Below are 18,260 nucleotides of genomic sequence, written 5' to 3'. Positions count from 1 at the left end.
CAAACCTGATGATGTAATTCGACCTGTGCTTCACTGCACAGTTGTGTGTCAGCAGGGTGAACAGCAGTGGACTGTGCACACAGCCCTGTGGGACCCCGTAGTCAGTGTGATGGTGTGGAAGATACTGTTCCCAATCCAGACTGACTGAGGTCTCCCAGTCAGGAAGTCCAGGATCGAGTTACAAAGGAAGATATTTAGGCCCAGCAGACTCAACCATCCAATCAGGTGCTGAGGAGTGATAGTGCTAAATGTAGAACTGAAGTCTTTGAACAGTAGTCTGATGTCGGTGCCCTTCTTATCTAGGTCGGTGAAAGTCAGATGGAGGGTGGTGGAAATGGCATCACCTGTTGAGTGGCTGGGTCGATATGTGAACTGCAGGGTATCCAGTGAGGGGGCTGCAGGGTCTTAATATGACTCACCACGAGCATCTTTAAACATTTAATGATGATGGGTGGTAGCACAACAGATAGGTGTTGAGACAGGATGCTGAAGACTTCTTTGGCACAGGGATGATGTTAGTGGTCTTGAAGCACTTTGGAACTATGGCACAGCTCAGGGAGATGTTAAAGGTGTCCATGAGAACATTCACCAGCATGTCAGAGCATCCTTTGAGCATTCTGCCAGGGACGTTATCTGGTCCAGCAGCCTTACATGGGTTGACTCTGCATGGGTTGGTAAAACACAGCACTTGGTCTTTGGGTGGGGGGGGGTGGAGAGGGTGGTGGACTTCCTCACTGCCATTTCATTCCGTGTCTAAAACCCATGCATAAAAGTTTTCAACTCATCTAGGAGGAAGGCATCACCAGCACAAGCAGGCGGTGCCGTTCTATGGTTGGTGATGGCCTCAATTCCCTTCTACATTATTGCTCTGTCTTGAAAGTGGCTGTGTATTCTCTGTGCATGTACACTCTTTGCCTCTTTGATGGCCCGGGTCAGGTTGGCCCTTGCTGTTGTTAGGGCTGCCTTGTCATCTGCTCTGAAGGCACTACACAGAGCTTTTCTTTTTATTCATTCATGGGATATGGGCATTGCTATTGCTCACTCTAACTGTCCTTGAGAAGGTGTTGGTAAGTTGCCTTTTTGAACGACTGTAATCCATGGGTGGGTGGATATGCTCATAGTTCTATCAGGAAGGGAGTTTCAATGTAGAGACCATACGTACCTCAATGGTAGTGATGGCTAACTCTATGACTTGTGAATCTAGCCATGGTGGCTACTGCTGTGTCAGCTTTCACTGTAGACCAGACAGAAACCACCTGCATCTCAGTTACATTGGAAGCTTAGATAGACGTCATGAAATTCATAGTCCCTACCATACAGTTTCAGACTGTTGTCAATAGGTCCACACATGTTAGTTCAAAAGTAGGAGCTGGTAGTATACTGGTAATATCATGGCATGCGTAACATAAAACCCAAGACAAATATCTGAGGGACATAGTTTTGAATCTCACTATGGCAGTGAAAATTTGAATTCAGTAACAATCTAGAATTAAAAATTAGCCTAATAGTGACTAGATAACTTCAGTTGGTTGTCCTTAAACTTCATCTGGTTGACTAAGGTGCTTTACAACAGAAAATCTATCATCAAGATCTAACTTCAAAGTCACCAGTGAATACAAACAGATTCAGCAGGCTTCAGGAAGAGTTTACTTACTTCTTACAGATTAGGATTCTTCTCTCAGAACATTCAGCAATTTCTTTTTTAAACAGGACAGAAAAAGAGAGTGTAAAAAACAGAAGCTTGTCCCAAAGTTTCCAAAACTCACTCTGCCCCTGCCAAAGTCTGTTTACTCCCTCCCTTTCATTTTTTAATCAATATTCTCTGTAGTTGGCTGATTAATATCAGTCCTCCCTTGATTGACTAACTAAACATCCAACCGGCCGCCAACCTTGGGCACAGCCACACATGGTGTCAAATCATCCACAATGCTCCTTAGATAAGTCAGTTACAAACTGCCGATAGAATCCTTACTGTGTAGAATAAGGACATTTGGCCCATTGAGTCCATACTGGCCGTCGGAAGGGAACAACGCCAACCAGACCCATCCCTGTCACTTTGCATTGCCCATGGTTAATCCCTGGACACTATGGGCAATTTGACTTAGCCAACCCACCTAACTTGCATACCTTAGGACTGCAGGAGAAAACCCGTGCAGACACAGGAGAATGTCTGTATGGAGTTTGCACAGTCACCTGAGCCTGGAATTGAACCTGGATCCCAGCCACCAGCAGCAAACATGCTGGCAGGTGGAACTAGATTGGGTTGGGATATCTGGTCGGCATGGACGGGTTGGACTGAAGGGTCTGTTTCCATGTTGTGCATTTCTATGACTGTATCTGCATTTGTTTTCTTCCCTTTTTAAAACACAAACCTGTTCAAAGTATGACTAACCCTAACCTCAGCACAGATTTCAACCAAAAAAAGTGAGAAAAGTGAAAGAAAGGTAGTAAGGGTCTCCACACATTCACAAATCCACGTTAATAAGCTTCCTAATTTGGAACTGCATTGGGAATGCCAGAAGCAGTGGCTGCCAGGGAACTCGAACTGGTGACACTTGGAACCTAATTACCCAGCCTTTGATTCGGATTGTGCAGTGATAGTCTAGTTACTTACAGCATCGCTGTAAATCCATTTGTCCCTGATCCCAATGCCAGGCATATTAGGTTTTCCTACAATAAAACCCAATATGGGTTCCAAAAAAAAACTGTGAAATCATTTCTGTCACCAGGTTAATATACCAATCAGATTTCAGCTCCCTGGGGATAGGGAGTTACATTATCTACCAACTCAGGAGAAGGCAGCCCTTATTTTAGAAAACATTCTCTGAAGCATTCTTTTTCTCCCTAGCACAAGCTGCAAGGTAGCAAAACATAAGGGTCCAGAACACTGATGTCCATTTTAAAATCCAATTTGCATAAGGTATTATCACTGAGCTGCAGAATTATTCAAACTGCTTTGCAAAGTTCACTCACAAATCACATTTCATTCTGCCCAAGTCTGCACTTCCATCTGAGTTTTGAAAAAATAAATTCAACTATTGAGCAAATATACCCAATGAAGATGTATGGAGGTTGTTTAAATGTTCCAGACTGCAGAACTAGGATCACTCAGCTAACCGGCTACATCGAGTAAAATCCTGGATCACAGAACTGCAGCCAAATTAACCCTTCAGCAGCAAGGGTACTGCAAGTATTCACAGTCATAAGGAATAAATATTAAAATAGAAAATGCTGGAGAAACTCAGCAGATCTGGCAGCATCTGTAGAGAGAGAAGAACAGAGTTTATGTTTTGAGTTTGAAGATGAACAGAATCACAGAATCCCTACAGTGTGGTTGCAGGCCATTTGGCCCATTAAGTCCACACTAACCCTCTGAAGAGCAACCCACCTTATATTTGATAAGTTCAAAGCATCTCAAACCTCTGGTACATTTACACAGCACATGATCAGAATCATATCATGCACTAAGCAATGATACCCATCACTGATCACCAGGTTGTTTGCAATGAAATGCCAACCACTTCTTGTGGTTAACATAGTTTTCTGCAAACATCCGTCTTCTTTGACTAGGTCTAAGAGCCTGCTTGATTTACAGTGGTATGTGATGACTTTCTTTTTTGTTGTTGTATCCATTTGATCTATATACAACAGAGAAATTAGCCCAGTAAAGCAGAGATCACAAAACACAGATCGAAGTGAAATTAACAAACAGTTCATTAACACAGCAATATCGCGGAAGAGAAATTGACTAAGCTGAAACAGCACAGACAGTCTGTCCAGGTAGCCAAAACTCTCTTCCCCGAGCTGAGAATCAAGCCAGGTTTTATAGGAATCTTGTACAATGAGGTTAATTTAAAATAGGGAAAATACATTGTATTTGATAATTAAGTAACCCAGTTACAATGGTGATAATCGCAAAGCAGTTATCAGAAGAATGTCCTGATTGTAGATACAATGTAGCATCCTGGCAGCATCAGACAGTTTTTAATGGGATCAGGAAATTCCAGTTCTCTTCAAGGGTAGGTGAGAATGTCCCTTTTCTTGGCAGTAAGGTGTTTCCATTATTTCTGTCCTGTGAGCGAGGTATTTTGGTACCTCTCCATCTGACCTATCCTTTGTGCAGCTTTGGTATCACTGGGGTACAAGACTGTCCTTAGGGCTTTGGGACAGCTGCGTTCATCGGGTCCAGGAAGTTTATTGTTAGTTTGTCTGGGAAGTGTATTCCCTGGTCTGCGAGTGACTATGGTCATGTCTGGTTTCTCTTGTCAGCTTGTTTGGTCAATGCGGAGGCATTCTGGGTATTTCTTGTATGGTTTGAACTGGCTTGATTTCTGTGTTCTGTGTGGCCATGCTGTGGGTAGGTCAGGTGGCAGATCTTTTCCCACAACATAGGAGCCAGAAATCTGTGCATTGTAATGTTCCAATGTGGATGCTCCAATGATTGCTGGAGGCTACATTCAAAATTGTTTTAAAACAAAGGTGAATTTATTGTGAGGTTTTCACTAGGTCACTAAAAACAGCTCAATTGCCACAGCTCAAAGGTGACGCACATGGTAAGACCATGTGTGAATGTGTGAGTAAAATAGTGAGAGAAAAGAGAGAGGGAGGGAGGGACAGAGAGAAAGAGGGAAATGTAGACTCCATAATCAGCAGTGTAGCTGATCTAGATGACTGACCTGCACTAGTTCTGGACTCAAGAGGAAGGAGTTCCAAGTATACAAGGGGAATTCTGTGTCATTAAGATTTGGAAACTGCATGACGCAATTGAGAACAGTTAGAGCTCAGGAAAGTGTCTAGGGGTAATACTAGCTCAGTGAAGTTGGCTATCAGTGAAAAGTCTGAGTTGTGTGTATCAGTCAGTGGCTGCAGGAGTGCAGTTTCCACAATCCAGGGGAGCGTGGCCCCAGGAAAGGCAATGATCGACCAGAATGTGACCTGTTGTTGAGACATTTCATGATGGAACAGCTCCAGAGGGAGTTTCAAGACCAGATCATGATAACTGAAGGATTGTTAACTCTTGTGAAGTTTAAACGAGATTTGATGGCCCGCTGCAACATTGACTGCTGGGCGAGATTACTGAAAAATGGTAGCTGTCTTGATCACATTCGCTATTTGATGTGTGTTGTGGTTTATACAGACATGTTTTATTACTTTTTTATCTCATGTTATTTCTGGACTTTAGAACATAAGTATCTTATATATAGTAGATTATACTACTATTCTAACTTGAACCAGTAAAGTTTAATTTGTTTGTACAATACCATGCAGCCTTCTGGCTTTATAATCTAAGTAAATCCAACATTGTCTACTTTTTAAAATATGTACTGGTCACTAGCCTAATCATACCTGAAAGTTGGTGGTTCAGTCCAGAAGCACAGCATAATTTGAGGGCTCTTATGGAGTTTGAAATCCATAGACAGATACATGATATGGGATTTGTTGAGATTAAAGCGGTAATATTTTCACAGTGAATGTTTCTGTACATGTTGAAAATGAAAAGGGCATTGTCATTTGCTATGTGGAATAGAGCACAGGACTAAATATTTACGGTGAACAGGTATAAAGACACCAATTAGACCTCAGCTGGAGGATTGAATGCATTTCTCAGTACACCTTTTTGGAAAGGTGTCAACACATTGGGGAAAGATCAAAAGAGGTTTATGGGAATGTTTCCAGGGATAAGAAACGTCAGCTATCAATATAAGTTGAAGAACTTGGGATGGTTTTTCTTGGGTGGAGAGGCTAAGAGGAGACTTCATAGAAGTTTTCAAAATCACAAGGGGTCTGGAAGAAATAAGTAGGCAGGAACTGTTTCCTCTCACAAAAGGATCAAGAGTGAGAGGGCACAGATGTACAGTGCTTTGCAAATGAACTAAATGCAATGTGAGAAAGAAACTTTTTCATACAGTGAGTACCGTTATGACATGGGATAAACCCCCTGCTAATTTAAACCAGCAACACAGAAAAGATTTTCCCCATGTGGTAATCTGTGAAAAATATAACAGGCAGAGAATGATCCCAAAAATCATTATTTACAGTAAAAATTAACAACTTTTTTTCAAGTCCATCAGAGAATATTAACTAACAACTGTTTACAACTCATTTATGTAAACCTATTACCTTCTCCAGTACAATACTGGTCAAATAAACCCCCCTTCCACCACCAACCCTCCCCCCCCCCCCCCCCTTTTTACGATTTACCAAAAAATGCAAATTTCAAAACCAGCCAGCTGTGGAATCTTCTCTTTGTATCTTCCTCTGTAGATTTGCTCTCCAGGTCAGTGTTAATGTTTTTTTCTGTGCAAACCTGCTCTCTAGACAGGTACCTCTCTGAGAGGTCTTACTAGCAGCCTGTATCTGTTGGTTTTTTTCAGTAGTTCTCTCTCAATTGTTCATTTTTTCCGGTTTTATACCTCAAAACATCAGTTCATTTCACTGGTTTTAATATTGTCAAAATATTAAATTCAAACTCGATTAGCGATTGGTATCTTGGAGTATAATTTAAACTGATTGGTGAATTTGTTTTTGTCTCATAGCAACCCAGCCTGTGCTAGCTGCTTTGACCAAGTGTTACATTCTTACCTTGTTCAGGACTCCCTGTGCCTCTTCGAGTCCTTGCTAGCTTTCAACTCTCTTCAGGGTACAGTACCCCTTATACCTTCATAATAGTAGTTAAGTTCTGGAATACATTGCCTGAAAGTGTAATGGAGATAGGTTTCAGTTTAGGTATTCAGGATAGCAGCAGATGGTTATTTAAATCAGAACAATATTCAAGGTTAAGGGGAGAAGGCAAGAGAAGACCCTCAGTTATAATGCATTGTCAGAACCACAGCAAACACAATTATCCAAATAGCCTCCATTTGCATCATAAATATTCCACGATTCTGACTTTTCACTGGTGTGGAAAGATTTATTCCTAGTAATGTACAAAGGCGGACCAAGGCTAGGAAAACTTTGGCGTTAGGTGGGGGCAGGGATGTGGTTGTGGAATTGGAGTTAGAGCTAAAGCAGGGGCTATGAAAGTAGAAGGAGACGAGGTAGTAGAATAATTTCTGGGATTGGAAAATAAATTCTAACAAAAGTGGAACACAATTTAAGTTAGTTACAACTCAATTATAGAAAAAACAGCTTGAAATAGGCAGGACAAAGAAATTAGAACATTTGAATTTGAAAGAGAAAGGTGTATATTTGTACTTGAATTCCACAGGGAGAACTTGGCAATGGAGGAAAGGGATAAGGGAACTGTAAGAGAACTTCAAAGGCAAGAGGAAATTAGAAAGCATGCACTGGCGAAGGAAAAGTTTAGGTTATATGATTCAAGGGAAGCCATTCTAGTCATTAGAAATAATAGTACAAAAAAAGAAGAGATGTTGGGAAACCATGACTTTTGTTTTACCATAAGACAAGGCATGTAAAAGGAAATTGTTGCAAGTTAAACCAATGGTAATAAGAATGTAGAAGGAGTCTTTCGAAAAGACAGTACCACTAACTAAAATTAAAACATTGATAATGTGAAATATGTTCCCTTATAACTTACTAGAATGGACAATATAGTTATAGGATAATTATAGGAATTCTGTCTTAGATACTCCAACAGAAAGTCAGAATACTGGAGGTTTTGGCTTTAAGGGAGAAGTGTTCCATTAGTCGCAGCAACATTGAGAGTTACTGGGACAGTCAGTTGCTGATCATGGCTGATGATGCATGTTGACATTCTAGATGGTTTGCTGAAACAGGAAGTTTTAACAACGTACTTCTATGGGAATTATGACCATGTTCTTTTGTACAAAGTGAATTTAAGAAATGACTTAGTGAATGGAATTGTTACTGTGGAAATTGTTCCTAGTTCACATTTTGAAGGGGTGGATTTTATACCAGGCAATTATTTACAGGTTTGACACATTATTAACATCAACTAGGTAAAAACAATGACTGCAGATGCTGGAAACCAGATTCTGGTTTTCCTCCTCCTCCTCTTGCTCCTCGGATGCTGTCTGAACTGCTGTGATCTTCCAACACTACTCTAATCCAGAACATTATTAACATCTCCAATTGTTTCAAGAGAGCCGCTAAGGTGAGAGAAATGGAGATTTTGTCAAAGGAATATCCTGGACTGTTCCTGATTGCATGGTAACTACACACCAAACTTGAAAGGCTACACAGGATAAAATGGAAAAAGACTACCCCAGGAGTAAGGAAGGTAGAATCAGAAATATTAGAATGTCAAAGGCACCCTCAGGAACTTGAGTCTCCTAAAGAAAAGTAAATCAGAGCAGAGAACTAACTTTCATGCCTGAAAGATGAGTTTGCCATTGAGAAATTCAAACCGGTGCCATATTTTAGCACCAGTCACAGAAAATAAAACACTTGAATGAAACTTAAAACATCTAAATGATGAATGTTTAGAAGCAAAAGCAACCAAGATAGATCTTCAACTAAAGCCTGATGAACTTCAAGTATCATAGATCTCTATGAGTAGTATGAATAATGTTTTGAACAGGAGAGGGACTGCTAATGAATCAGAAAAATTGGCTGAATGCAGAATTAAAAGCTTAGATTGACAAATCACTTGAACTTATCTTGAAAAGACCAATGAAAAGTTTGAACCAGTCTGGTGCAATTTGAAAGGACAATGTGGGAGAGCAGATCCAGACTTTAAAAGTAACTACAGAACTGTTTTCAGTAAAGGGAGGAGTGGCACGTACAGTGAAAGTGTCTAAGGAGCAGTCAGAAACTATGGAAGAAAATGTCCAAAATGAACAGAATATCCATGTCAAATAGTCAACCTTAAGAAACATTTGACTCTGAAACCAAGGCAACTGAACTGATCGGAGCTGCTGCTAAACTGAGAGAAAAAAAAAATCAATAAACTGGCAGATGATTTGGAAATTAGGAGATTAAATACATTTTTGGAGGAAATTGTCAAATAATTGAAATTGAATGTTCCACTTTTAAAATATCCATGGGAGTAAAATGAATGTGCGCAATAAGTTAAGCTAGTGAACGACTCGAGTAAAAACAGCAAAACTCCTTCAATGTGAGTTTAATTCATCTGAAGTGGCAGGATCTAACACAGAGCAGCTAATTAGAGATGATAACTCTGAAGGTGGCTGTCAATCAGCAAACTTAAAGGATCCAGTGAAGCAAGTTTTTTATCAACAGAGGCAAAAAACTAAGAAGAAATCGACATTACTCTGTACTCAAATTGGAAAATTTAGGCAAAAATCATTTGTTTAGACCCGCTTAACATACATCCGTATGTGAAGAGGGAGGGGCCAGCAAAGTATTGGTCTGCAGTTACATCTGAAAGGTTAAAAACCATTAATAAAAATAAAAGTATAAGTTGATCAAAATGTTTTTCACACAGATTGCCACTGCGCTCCTTTTTAACTAAAGAAGGGAACTCCGCATTTCTGAGAGAAGATTCCACCCAGAGCTCCCTCAAAAATGTAGAGCCACTCATCCATTCTAACAGTTCTATCATAGCTCAGAACTGTAGGAGGAAGGCAAATCACATCTTGGTTTCACAGCAGTCATGCTCTGGATTCAGAAATGAAAATGTCTGGAAACACAAATAGACACTTTGACAGCTGCTGACTATAAATCAGAATGTAAAGTAAGCATGATGTCAGGGTGCTGGGAGGGTACAGTGCCAGCTGGGTGGACGGTGCAAGATGCAAGAATGTCACTTAAGTAGGGTACCAACTGAGTCAGATGCCAGGTGTGTAGGAAACAAAAAGGATAGGGTGTCAATTGGTTAGGGTCCCAAGGTGCAAGGTGGCAAAGGAACCAGGTAAGTGGTGCAGCATTTAGGATAGGTCACAATGGGCAAGAGGAGCAAGGTTGGATGAAGGTGGAGCATGAGTTGAGGAGGAACTAGGGAGATGAATGTCAGGTTCAGAGGCTGTGGTTTAGAGTCTAGTGTTAGGTAAATGTAGGGGAATGGGTGGGTTGCGCTTCAGCGGGTCGGTGTGGCCTTGTTGGGCTGAAGGGCCTGTTTCCACACTATAAGTAATCTAATCTAAAAACAGTTAGGCCAGCAGAAAAATCCAGGCTAATATCTCAAAAGCTATTTCTGAGATATTTGTGATGATAAGCTGTTGCTGTATTTTCTAATTCTCATTGTAAAGAACCCTTTATTACTATGAAGTTCTGTTTTTCCCCAAAGAAGATGTTGTGATGATTTTTAAAAATTATATACATTTGATCTCTTTTGGAACCAGCAATGTATGAATTGTCACATTCGGGGAATTGAGTTTTTCAATGGTCACACAAGGATGGGGCTGGTTGTGATGTTGTCACTTGATTATGCAAAACAGTTCAAAGGTCATTTAATGGTAGTCCGAAAGTGACAGACACGGTAAGAGAGACTGTTTGTGTGTGGAAATAGACCCTTCAGTCCAACTCATCCATATCGATCAGATATCCCAAACTAATCTAGTCCCACTTGCCAGCACCTGGCCCATATCCCTCCAAACCCTTCTATTTATATATCCACCCAGACACTTTTTAAACGTTGCAATTGTACTAGCCTCCACCACTTCTTCTGGCAGCCCATTTCACACACGTACCACCCTCTGTGTACAAAACTTTCCCTTAGGTCTCTTTTATATCTTTCCCCTCTCACCTAAACCTATGCCCTCTAGTTCTGGACTCTGGCACCCCAGGGAAAAGATTTTGTCTATTTATCCTATCCACGCCCCTCATGATTTTATAAAACTCTATAAGGTCATCCCTCAGCCTCTGACGTTCCAGAGAAAACAGCCCCAGCCTATTCAACCTCTCCCTATAGTTCAAATCCTCCAACCCTGGTAACATCCTTGTAAATCTTTTCTGAATCCTTTCAAGTTTCACAACACCCTTCTGACAGGAAGGGGACCAGAACTGCACACAATATTCCAAAAGTGGCCTAACCAATGTCCTGTACAGACGCAACATGATCTCCCAATTTCTGTACTCTATACTCTGACCATTAAAGGAAAGCATACCAAACACCTTCTTCACTATCCTATCTACCTGTTACTCTACTTTCAAGAAGCTATGAACCTACACTCCAATGTCTCTTTGTTCAGCAACACTCCCGAGGACCTTACCATTAAGTGTATAAGTCCTGCTAAGATTTGCTGTCCCAAATTGCAGCACCTCACATTTATCTAAATGAAACTCCACCTGCCACTCCTCAGCACATTGGCCCATCTGGTCTAGATCCTGTTGTAATCTGAGGTAACCTTCATCGTTGTCCACTACACCTCCACTCCACTCAGAAATAGTTCCAATGCCTGAGAAATCTAAGACTCTCCATCCTGTCACCATCTTTCCAACCATACATTCAGCCTTGCCATTGTTCTTTTCCTTCTCCTCACTACTGTGTGACACTGGGAACAACCTGGAGATGGAGAGAGAGAGAAAGAAGCAGGCTCTATGATTAACAGTGCTGCTGTTTTAGTGCAGTGTTACAAAGGCAACTGAACTATCCTGATTCATTATGTTGGAGTTCAAAAAGAATGAGACTATAAAGGATTCCAACTACTTAAGCTTATTAGTTACCCAGGAAAACACAGAAGTATTAAGGCTTGTTCAAACTCCTGGGTAACTATTAAACTGAACTCTCACCTCACCACTGATACCCACCACAAATTCCCTCCTGACTTCTGACATCCCCAGACCTGGTCATTCTCCCACTCTAAGATGTGACCTCTATCCCTGATCCTGCTAGACCTGACAATGCCTCATGATCCTGCCTGCCCTCCAAACCTGACCCCCTTTCCCCAAACTGACCCAACCACCAAACTTTCCCCAACCCTGCTGGAGCACTCCAATTTCCACACGGATTCACCTTAAAGTGATACATTCACTACTAACCCAACATTCCGTCACCCCCGACCTGACTTTGCCAGGCTGACTCCGCCCCACTAGTCAACCTGATTCCTTGCCAACACAACACCTAACTGATCTGATACATCCCATCACTCTCCTGACCTCATCAGACCCACACCTCCCTTCTGACTTAACTCCAAGTACAGGAGACATCCACTCTCTTACCACTCTGCATCCTTACCCACTTGGCACCCTCCTCACCTCATCCACCTACCATTCTACCCTCCCAATGCACCCCTGCACCCCCCACCCTGCCACCACTCTACCCCACACTTAACTTACTCAATTACCTTCTTGCTCTAGTCTTCAAGGTGAGAATCAGTGAATATGGTATTCACTGCTAGAAAAGTGACCATGGTTTCCTCACTGATACTCTATACTCCTATCTTAGGCATTAGGATATAGGAGCAGAATTAGGCCATTCAGTCCATCGAGGTATCTACTTCACTATTTGATAATGGCTGCTTCTGATTCTCAACCCCATTCTCCTGCCTTCTCCCAATAGCCCTTACTTGATCCCTCAAATAATCAAAAACATATCTATCTATCTTAAATACACTATGAAGTGGTCCCCACAACAGTCCGCAGCAATGACTTCCACAAATTCACCCCCTCTAGCTGAAGAAATTCCTCCTCATCTCAGTTCTAAATGGTGGTCCCTTCACTCTGAGGCTGTGCCCTCGGGTCCTAGTCTGTCCAGCCAGTGGAAACACCTTCTCCACATCCATTCTATCTAGGTCCCTCAGTATTCTGCACATTTCCATGAGAGCTGAAAATGTGTTGCTGGTCAAAGCACAGCAGGCCAGGCAGCATCTCAGGAATAGAGAATTCGACGTTTCGAGCATAAGCCCTTCATCAGGAACAGGGCTTATGCTCGAAACGTCGAATTCTCTATTCCTGAGATGCTGCCTGGCCTGCTGTGCTTTGACCAGCAACACATTTTCAGCTGTGATCTCCAGCATCTGCAGACCTCATTTTTTACATTTCCATGAGATCCAACCTCATCCTTCTAAACTCCATTGAGTCCTTTACCTCTCCTCATATGACAAACCCTTCATTCCTGGGATCATTCTTGGAAAGGTAAATTCTTGTCACGGATTATTGCATTTGTCTATGCTGCTCTTAAAGGGATGGCTTTCGGCCAGGAAGTAGCAGGAAAAACTCCTTTGAAAGTTTTTTTTTTGTCCATTCAAGATGGGAAATAAGGTTTTTGACTAATATTAAATAATTCAGAAGTACAAGAACGAAGACAGTAATTAAAAACAGGAATACATGAATGGAATTAACAATATTTGATCAAAATTGTTCAAAAAATTAGAAAATTGTATTGAAGAGAAGTACACTGCCAGCTGGAGAATATTCCTTCCAACAAAACCTAATTGGCACTGGAAGAAGAGGAACATTCTGGTGGGGTAATGGCTTTGGAAACTTACTTTTGTAATGTACACAGCATGTAGGGAGACCCAACCTTTGCTTCAAATTAGAATATATTCCACACACATTGTAGGGAGAGATTGTGAACTGATTTCATTCTTTCATTATTCAGTCCTCCCTGAGTCACTTCTGGGCAAGAATCATGTTTCAGGTCCAATTGTCCAGCTTTTCAATGGGTTGTCTGGAAATTTCTAAACTGGATGCCAAGTCCGATTTTTAAAATAAAAGGCCTACTTCCACTCGCTTGCTTTTGTGTCTGGTGGTTTTGAAGCATTCGCTGTTCAATCTTTTTGCAAACATTCATCATGGGTAAAGTTTTGTCCCGGCCATTGTTCAGTTTGACGAAAAGCAACCTTAATAAATAGCCAGTGAATCAGGCAGGACAAGCATAATTCAGGGAAGGTTCATAAAAGTAACTCTTCGAGTTTGAAGGAAAATTACAGTCAGTGGAAATATGAAGAATGGGCATCAGCTGTGAAAAGTTTAGTGTAACAGCAATCTCCACACAGAGAGAAAAAGAAATCAGAACAAAAGCTACACATTATATGCAGCGGAGGAACAAAAGGCCATATTGAAGCTCATGTTAAAAGTTATGTTGTGTTGTAATGGGAATTTGTACACTTGTAACTGATTTCAAACAATCAAACACTGCAGTAGAATGACAATTTTTTGAAATTCCGAACCAACTAATCCAGTTTCTCCATTTTTCCCTGATAGAGTCAGATGTCACATAGTTGCCCCTGTGTAAGACGCTTGTGGCCCAATCTAGTGGCTTAGCAACTAATGCTAAGTTGATACTTCAGGGCAATGCTGAAGAAATACTATGGCCAGAGCTGCCATCTTCCAAAGCAGAACTGATTGATTATGTGAGGTGGATGTGAAAACATCTCACTACACTATTAAAAGAAGAAGAAGGAAATTCTCCCCAGTCTCTTGACTAAAATTTATCATTGAGCCAAAAATGAAAATAGATGATCTGGCCTTTTGTGTTAGTGATGTTTGTGGTAACTTGCTGTGTACAAATTGGCTGCAGTCTTCCTACATTCCATCAGTGACTGAACTTGAAAAGTACTTCTTTCAGATAATAACAGAGAACTGCATAAAAATAAATCACTACATCCATTCTCTATGTCTAATTATCTTAAATATGAGTCCTATCATTGATGGCCCATCCGTGAGGAAAAACAGCTTCTCCTTTTGTTTAAAATGGGTGGCACGATGGCTCAGTGGTTAGCACTGTTGCCTCACAGTGCCAGGGACCTGGATTTAATCCCAGTCTTGGGTGACTCTCTGTGTGGAGTTGGCACATTCTCCCTATGTCTGTGTGAGTTTCCTCCGGATGCTCCTATTTCCTCTCACAGTCCAAAGATGTGTCGGTTAGGTGGATTGGCCATGCTAAATTGCCCGGACTGTGCAGACTAGGTAGATTAGCTATGGGGAATGGTTGGGGGTGGCGGGGGGATTCTGAGTGGGATGCTCTTCTGAGGGTCAGTGTGGATTCAATGGGCCAAATGGCCTGCTTTCACACGGTAGAAGCTCTTTCCTCCATCAAAACTCTTGCAATTTTGAACACCACTATTAGTCCACTTTGTGCATCTCTGCTTTAAGATTCTTTAGTTTCTGCACAATTGAAGTCCTCCTTGCCTTTTATTCCACCCCCTCCCCCACGAACACCCCACTCCCCCGTAAGCTCTGGGAGCTACACTGATCAGTAATTGTTACCTTTCGACCTGATAGCCACCATCTTTCATCAGGAACAGTTATGGTGCCCTTCAGAAGGATACAGCTGTCAACATTGTAGAACCAGCCCCACATCTTTTGAGACTGCGGCCTGGAAGATGTCAATATAGGTGAGTAATTGTGAAGACAGCATGGAGCCAGATACACAGAGGATCATGCAGGCTATCCATATGGATACTATTGACTCACAGATATTGACCACAAGGCTGATGCCCGGACGATTTGTACAAAGTTCAAACAAGGTGTCAGGAAACAGTTTGACACTGAGATGTGACAAACACATATGCTACAACAACAGGAGATCATTTCAATATTATTCTAGCAACTATCGTGTCAGCAGCTCAGCAATACAGTACAAAATCTTTAGAAAAAAAATCACCTTCTCAAAGTTGTGCTTCTGAAAGGAAAAGAGAATGGCTGAATCAAATTAATTTGTTCACTTATTTACACATCATGTTTATCTGTAGGGTATCTGCTGAATTTACAAAAATGAAAAGTTAACTTGGCAGGAATTAGTGAAAAGGACATAATACAGGAAAAAAATTACATTACAAAATATTGTGCACAGTGAGAAATATAAAACATACAACATAATGTATTCAAGCCGAGAGATTTCTGATACTTATGCATGAACACTTACCACATTAAGGCATTCCTTTGTCCATTGTTTTAATAGATGGATGTTAGTGTCTCTGTCAAAGTTAGGCAAGTTACTTTGGTTCATTAATTGTCCAACCATCATATATAGGTCAGAATAAATAGCCAAATGCTGATCCACAATAAAATCCTTCCAGAAATAGACAATAGCTAAGATCAAAACAACAGCTACAGGCACAAGTTGTAGAAATTGTGGACTTATACAAACAGACTATTTGGCACATCATACCTATGCCAGCTCAATTCATCCCATTTCCATAGCAGTGCAATGTTGCACCCTTCAGGTATTTATCCAGACCCCTTTTGAAAATTACTGAGATATTCAGCACCTACCTTCCTTTGGAAGCACCACACACCAAATTGCACCAAACTACTTTTAAAAAATCATCTCACCTCATGCTTATCCATAACTTCAATACATATCTGCTTGCCATTTGATACATTCCACCAGAAAAACCTACACCCAGTATCAGATAGACAGTATTGCAGTAAACAATGCAAAAAAAAACACATAAATTAGGTGTTGAATTGCAAATTGAAGTGTTGCTCCCAGATGCAGACAAAAATGGCAATATGCTTTGGACCAAGTTCAACACACAGAAAAGATAAACAGCACTGCGATATATCTGAAGCAAATTCCTACATGCTTATTATTGAAAGTGGGCTTTGTAAGTGTATAATGAATAATTTGAAGTCAATTCTTTGCATTTTGAAAATGCCAAGTTCCATGTGTTGGAGAAATTATCAAATAATACAGCCAAGCTTTCATAAATATGTAAATGAGTTTGTGTGTTTACATGCATATTTGTAGATAAACACATGTCAATTTTCACAATTATGAAAATTCACTAGCAGCCCTGATAATCATGGCTTTTCATTATCACAATTACCACAAAACTAATACAAACACAAATGATCATTTATCACAATAATCCTATTTGAAGCCAGCAATGAGATTTAATTTGTTTGTAGGTGTTTATTGACCATAACCATGTAATTGCAACATCAGGTTAAAATTAAGAATGCTGAGGAATTTTTAATTTAATCATCATAATGCTACTAAGATGACCAATATTCAATTTTCATGCTTTGATTTCAACACAAAAGACTTTCCTGGACTGAAGAAAAAGTAAAATAAAATACCTGCTGACCTAAAGTGGCTGCTGTAGAACCCAGAACACCTGGCAGAAGCCCACACAGACATAGGGCAAACATGCAAACACAGTCACCTGAGGCTGGAATTGAACCCAGGTCCCTGAATCACTGAACCAGCACACCATCCCAATTAGTTGCAACAAATTTCTGTTTGACTCTTCAATACCATGATAACCAATCTCAGTTAACACTGCCGCATTAGGTAAAACACCCTATTAGAGGCAAACACACAGCAATTGGGATTTCAACAGCAAAGAAATAATTTAAGAGGAAGAGACAGATTTTGCTGTACAGTTCAAAGCAGTCTTAGTGATGGGCAGGATGCAGCATTTGAAAGTCATCTCCTCATCAAAGAGAATAGCACATTGATGAATTATGTCTGATTCAGTCAGAGAGTCAGGGACAGAGATGGAATCAATGGCAAGAAAAAGCAGGTATTGGCCTAATCCAAAAGGTGTACCTTCAAATCAAATCGAAACTTATTTAAGACAGTCCAGTAAGGGGCAAGTTCACCAGCATTTGCAGCTTCAATCATAGTCTGCCATCGCTCCTGTCTTTTCTATAATATTAATCTGATGGGTCACCAAATTGCTACATGTGAAAGTCCTTTTAACAACCTTTAATCGTTTTTAATGATTTTTTTTAAGGGACCAATTTTGTGAAAAACCAAACCTGCAGCCCAGCTCTTTAATATCTACTACCTTGTCATAAAACCCAAGGTGAAATACTACATTTAATCACACACAACACTTGTACACTGTGCAAATTAGCTGCCATCTTTATTTATGGCTCTCTAAAAAAATACATTTATAGAGCACAAATTAAATTTTGTAAGATGCTGCTCAGTGTTTCTGCAGCTGGCCAGAGCATTTTAACATTGATTTCTCGTGGAATGAAGTGAGGCCTCTGTCTCTTTACAGGAAGCACTCAAACTACAAACAGTGACATTTAAAAATGAACTATATTCCATCTAACAACTGTAAGGTTCTTGTAGATACAATTAGATGCTGGGAGCTGAATGGAAGTGTCAATCAATGCACCAGTCCGCAAGTAATCCATAATGTGGAGCAGATTATAAGTTAGCAGGACAAGTCTTATGATGTGTGGATGCATCTCCTCATAATAAGTACACAAATGCAATCAAGCTAGCATTATAATGAAGAACATCTAACCTCAGTGGAAAGAAAGGGTTTCTAATATGAATGAAAAAACAACCCTACAAGATTCCTCTTTTCTCCAGATGGTTGTAGGGCAGCCAATGTTCCCACATCCCCACTGACCTAATATAATTCAGCCCTTGAAATGCTGTGAATAATACATACTGTAAAAAAGATATTGAGACACTGGAGAAACTGCAGATGATATTTGCCAGAGAACAAAGAGACCAGAACTGACAG

The sequence above is a fragment of the Hemiscyllium ocellatum genome, chromosome 15 (genome assembly GCF_020745735.1).
Source record: "Hemiscyllium ocellatum isolate sHemOce1 chromosome 15, sHemOce1.pat.X.cur, whole genome shotgun sequence".
NCBI lineage: Eukaryota > Metazoa > Chordata > Chondrichthyes > Orectolobiformes > Hemiscylliidae > Hemiscyllium > Hemiscyllium ocellatum.
The sequence above is the reverse complement of the archived record's forward strand: the minus strand, read 5'-3'. Positions refer to the sequence as shown.